The sequence below is a fragment of the Ambystoma mexicanum genome, chromosome 1p (genome assembly GCF_040938575.1).
Source record: "Ambystoma mexicanum isolate Mex_15411 chromosome 1p, UKY_AmexF1_1, whole genome shotgun sequence".
NCBI classification, from domain to species: domain Eukaryota; kingdom Metazoa; phylum Chordata; class Amphibia; order Caudata; family Ambystomatidae; genus Ambystoma; species Ambystoma mexicanum.
In genome coordinates this window covers 1,482,912,949-1,482,918,948 of record NC_090921.1, presented here as the reverse complement: position 1 = coordinate 1,482,918,948, position 6,000 = coordinate 1,482,912,949, and positions in this window count along the sequence as shown.

Sequence of the window (6,000 nt, the reverse complement as noted above, 5' to 3'; positions counted from 1 at the left end):
TCCTCAGAGAACAGGTTCCTTAAAACTGCCTGACCTCACGCTGCGTCCGATCTAGAGCTGGCAGACAAGCAGTAGTGCTTGCCGACGGCCGAAGGCGTGGCCCATGTAGCCACTTTACTGATGACCTGCCACGGTTCAGTCCAGGTAGAATTTTAGAGCATGCCTCACATCTTGACAGTGCAGCTCACATCTGTGCCTCGTCCTTGGGGTCTGAGAAGAAAGTAGGTAGCACTATCTCTTCATCGAGGTGAAACAAGGAGACTACCTTAGGTAGAAATGCAGGATGAGTTCTAGGACCAGCTTGTCCTTATGAAAGGTAGTATAGGGCTCTGAAACCACCAGTGCCTGGATTTCACTGACCCTGCATGCAGATGTTAGGCCCACCAAGAAGCCTGTCTTGATGGTGGCCAGCCTGATGGCCGCGGACGCCATTGGCTCAAGGTAACCAAAACTACATTGACGTCCCACACTGGGTGTGGATGCTTCATAGGTGGGTAGAGCCTGGTGAGTCCCACCAAGTGTCTTAACTATTGAGTTAGAGGAGGAAAAGACCACCTCCTCCGAGTTCCTGTAGGCTCCAATGGCCGCCAGATAGGTGTGGCATGTGTCTACCTGCACGACCGAGTGTGCAAGGTGTTCTCAGAAGGACAGCACGTCGTCCAAGGTGCAAGTCAAAGGATCGACTTCCTTTGATTCTACCCAGTGACAAAACCTAGTCCACTTGCTCTTGTACTGGCTGCTAGTAGCATTGCTCCTAGCACCCTGTATGATGTCTAAGTTAGACTGTGACAGAGCGGGAGGAAAGGCATAGGATTTCATGTTGTCCCAGTGCATCTGCATCGCATCACCCAAAGAGCCCGAGCCTTGTCCCTGCCAGAACTGTTGGACCAGGTGGCAAAGAGATCCACCTGTGAAGGATCCCATCTGTTGAAGATCCACTGAAGGACCTGTTCATTCAAACTGCCATTCGTAATTGTCTGCACCCAGTCTGCTGAGCCTGTCTGCCTCCCGGTGGACTCCCCCAGTAGTTCAATGGCCCTCATGTTTATGTTGTTCTTCAGAGCCCACATGATGACTGCCAAGGTGCATAGGGGGGCGGGGGGAGGAGTTGTTCGTTTGAATGAGGATACTCTTGCCACTGATCACCTGCAGGAAGGCTCTGATGGCAAGCCAGATCGTCTACAGCTCTGGCCAAATGATATTGGCCTCCTGTTCCTGAAGAGACCAAACTCTGAGCACACTGTGGCTGCCCAGAGTGGCTCCCCAGCATTCCAGGGAAGTCTCCGTGGTGAGGGTAAACTGCAGTGTAGGTTGCCTGAAAGACCCGCCTATCCTCAAGTTGTAGTCCATGCTCCACCAGACTAGGTCCTGGTGGAGATGGGGAGGGTTGCTGATAAGTTCCGTCTGGGAACCCATCTCCTGATTCCAGTAAGCTGTGAAGTGCAGCTGCAATCATCTCATTTTGAGCCTGGTGTAAGGCACTGCCAGTAGCCATGCCGCCATGATCCCCAGTAGGTATTGGTACCACCATGCAGAGGTGATGGGTCTGCTGAAAAATGCCCCGAGGCCCTCTTGATGGCTGTGATCTTGTCCTCCAAGGGGAAAACTCTCTCTGAACTTGCATTCCAAATGAGGCCTAAGAATGTGAGATTCTGTGTATGCTCCAGCTGAGACTTCTTGAGATTGATAGACAAACCCAATCTGTGTAGCGCATTCATGAGGGCGGACGAGGTGTGATGGACTGCCTCCGGAGATCTCGCCCTGGTGAGCCAGTCGTCAAGGTATGGGTAGACGTGGTGACCCTGGGACCTGAGAAGGGCTTGCACCGCGTTCATGAGTCTGGTAAAAACCCTGGGGGCAGAGTTGAGCCCAAAGGGTAGAATCTTGTATTGGAAATGAAAGCCCATGATCCTGAACCTCAGAAAGGACGAAGAGCACATCCAGTCCCCCTTGCACAGTGTTTCTGCAATAAGCGCTGGGGTAAAAGGTTCAAGGTGGAAAGGTCCAACACAACGCTCAGGCCAGCCTGGTTCTTCTTATGTATGGCGAAAATCTGTGAATAGAGACCCATACCCCTCTGGGAGGCTGGGTCTTCTTCCACTGCCGGACGCTCTATGAGCGATCAAATTTCCGCCAGAGTTGTTGTCCCAATCTGTGGAAGCAGAGGAGAGAGAGGAAAGAGGGGAGGAAGCGATAGGTAGGCGGTAGCCCGTGGACACTACTGAGAGGATCCAGGGGTCTGTGAACCTCGCACGCGAATATTGTGTGTGAAGGGCAAGCATGCGGTCCCCCCGGAAGTGGAGACATGTAGACCCGGCGGGGCGTGTCATGCCTTCTTTCCTTCTGAGGCTGAGGAGGGGGACTGAAAGAACCCTTATTCCCTGCCTTGTGCTGTTTGCGGTATTACCCAAATTGACATTTTACAATTAACCTTTTGTCTAAATTGACCTAATTATAGTGGTCCTAATTGACCTTCTGCACAATTGAACTTTATATTATTTTAGTTATTTTATATATGTATTGGGTTGGTTTTGGATTATAAATAATATAAGGGGATTGGGGGGGGGGGGTTACTGATGGTTTCCCCCGTACATATACGTCCTAATAGACCCTTAAAATTAGGTTAATTCTCCCAAGGTCAATTCTCCAGAGATCAATTGTGAAAAGGTCAATTAGTATACATTCCTGTTTGCAGCGGTGCAGACTCTGAGAACGGTCCGGCTGTCTTGACCTTCGTTCCTGGAAGACCCAGAACCTGCCGAAGGCATGACCCCTTGTTGGTACGCTGGTGTGTCTGGCTGTAGGTCTTGTGCATGGACTTCGGGAGGATAGATAAGGATTTTGCAGTCTGGAAACTGTTTTTTTCTTATCAAGTTCCTCATTGGTGGTGGAATGAAAAAGGTTGCCAACCTCGAACGAAACGTCCAATATGCGCTCCGAGACGTCCAGGTTGAACTTGGTAGTCCATAGCCAGGCAGATATTCTCATGTCTGTGGCGATTCAGATGGCACGGCAGATGGCACGGCCAGAGGCGTCTATATGAGCCACAGTGGACTCCATGATGTCTTGTGCCACCATTTTTGCTTCTGCCAGCCCCGCCTGGAAGCACGCCTGACACTGCAACGGAAGTAAGTCGGATATTTCTAGCTAAAGCCTTTGATTTACAGCAGCAAACATGGCGTCCGCATTCGACTGATGAAGGTGCAGCGAGGCACTGGAATAGACCTTCTTGCCATATGCCTCCAAGATTTTCTCGTCCTCGCCTAGAAGCGCAGAGGACGCAGTAGCCGAGGAAGACAGCGGCTTGGAGTAGAGTGAGGCCGCGGCAATCACTGAGGAGTGTGGTTGAAGGTGTGTCGACAGCCAGAGTGGATCCCCCCTCCAGTTGCCTGGACTTGGCTTTGAGGTGCCGATTGGTAGTCTGTGCCGAATGGGGTTTAAGCCATCCCTTTCTGGCCAAGGCTACAATGTCCTTTTGCATCGGAACACCCGTTCTAGCCGCGTGGCATAGAGTGAGAACCTCCGCCAGAGCCCACCTCTGGTTGTTTAACCTCAGGTTGTGGAAGCCCAAAGTATTCGGCTAGGCTTGTGAGTCATTTATGGAATGCCTTGGCCGAAGATGTTATGTCTGGGTCCTCCTAATCATCTGTGTCCACCAGGGTGTCCTCCTGGCCTGGAGCAGGTGGAGGAGTACTAGGCGCTGAGGTCTGCTGACCGGGGCCAAAGGGTATTGTGGAGGCTAGTATGGAACCATCTGGGCTGCAGGAAGCAGGGGGGCCGGAACCGTGGGCCCCGGAGTGGGTAGCTGGGGCTGTGGGGGGGCCCGTGTGCGCTGGAGCCATAGGCGGGATGATCGTAGGCGCTAGTGGCAGGACTGGAGGCAGTATGTCCCTGATTACATCCCGAAGGATGGTTCCCATCTGAGGGGACCTCCTGAGCGTGAGGAACTTTTTAAAAAACCTCTCCTCACAGGCCAGTGGGGCGCTAGGTGGTGCGGGAGTAGGAGCCAGGCCTTGAGGTTGCTGAGGCCTGGACATACTCTGCCTTGCTGCATGCGGGGTGTATCTGCCCTGCGACGCTGAAGGATATGCTGTAGGCAACGTACCTGGTGAAGACCAGTCCTACCTAGAAACTCGATCCCTCACGTGCTCCCCAAAAGGGGGGTGGCACCGGACAAGCAGCCATTTTGTCTGGCGCGGCGGCCATTTTGGCAGGCTCCATGCCAGCATTGTGGTGCTTGCTGCGCTGGGCCCGGCCTCCTCCTGAACTCTTGGCAGTGGAGCTTGAGGCCTACCCTGCACCTCGGGAAGGAGCCTGGTAGGCGTTGTGCCCTCTGCTCCTATCGCCGATAGTGCTGCATACAGGCGTCCCCTCAGACATTTGTCCGGTATTAGGCAAGCCTCGGTACCTGTGCTAGTTTTAGAGCCTGAACGGTCTCTCCTGCTCAATTGTGAGGTGCAGTTGAAAACAGTGGCCCTACCTTGGGCCTTGACTTGTGCTTGACGAAGTTCCTCAAGTCCTCTGTAGGCGAGCCTTCGAAGAGCTCTCTCCACCGAGCTAACCTGTTTTTCAGAGCGTGCCGTGTAAGCGCGTCACACACGGTACAACCCTCCCAGCCGTGGTCGGGGCCAAGGTGTCAAAGGGCGTGGGGGTCAGATGGTGGAAGAGCCAGTCGCAGGCTGGACACCTGCTGAAGCCCGATGACTTCAACACGCGCCAGGGAGGAGCGTGGCGCCGAGGACTGAGTACCCGATTAAAGACCAAAAGGCAATTTTCGGTGAAGAGCATGTGGAATTACAAGGCTGAAGCCAAACCCAGGAGCACTGGTGAAAGTGGTCAGTTCCCGTCAACGTGGAAAAGAAGACTGAGGATTGGCGTCGGTGGGCAGAGTCAGGGGAGTGCATGCTCCCAGGGTGCGTACACCCACGCGCCTCTAAATTTAAAGCGTGGGACTCCCATACAGTATGGAGGAAAGGGGATAGGACGTACGAGTAGGTATCATATTCAACTTGCTTTTATTTAACCCCTTAAATGCGATCTGATCTTGGGGGTGGGTTCCTGGGTGGGCCTCCACACCCCCAGGCCAATCTGCCACCCAGCCTCACCCCCCAAAAATGCCAACAATATGGATATTGTTGCTTTGCTTTCTTTGGGGGCAAATTAGTGCTATTTTGCACCCATATGCCTCCAAGAAAGGCAAAAACAATATAGGGCAATTTTCCAACTCTGGGCAGCAGTAAGGAGCACTAAGGAACCTGAGAAAACATTTTGGGGTTAGGGGGCTTTTTCACCCATTGCCTGTCACAGTGCATGGGGTCGTTCAGGATCTCTGGCCAGGCCACATTAGAGCTTTACCCTTGGGGAGGGATCGAGACCCTGCAGGAGGCTCCCTGGGACCAATGCTGGGTTGGGAGCGGTATATCCATGTGTGAGGAAGACGCCCAAGTCAGGGGCAGCACTCCTGGCCATCTTAGTGCTCTGGCTGGGCTGTGTTACAGCTTTTCCCTCCGGGGAAAGGGATGAAGACCCTGCCGGGGCTACCTGTGACTGCCGCTGAGCTGGGGGGAAAGGTCACCAATGTGCGAGGCAGATGCAGAAGGCTGGGGGAGAAAACCCTGGCCGTCCTAGAGATCTGGCTGGGTTGCAATACAGCTTTTCCCTCCGGAGAGGGATGAGGACTCCCTGAGAATGCTGCTAGGCTTGGGGACAGGCAACCGACATGGCAGACAGGCGCCCAAGGCTGGGGGCAAAACCCTTGGCTGTCCTAGAGTTCTGGCTACGCCGCGTTATAGCTTTTCCCTCTCCTGGGGGGAATGGAGACCTTGCCGGGGCTCCCTGGTACTACAGCTGGGCCTGGGGAAGCGCAACCCACATGGGAGACCAGCACCGGGGGCAGCCCCCACTGGCTGTCCTGGAGCTCTGGCTGCACTGCGTTACAGCTTTTCCTTCTGTGGAGGGATGATGACCCTGCTGGGGCTCCCTGAGACAGCCGTTGAACTA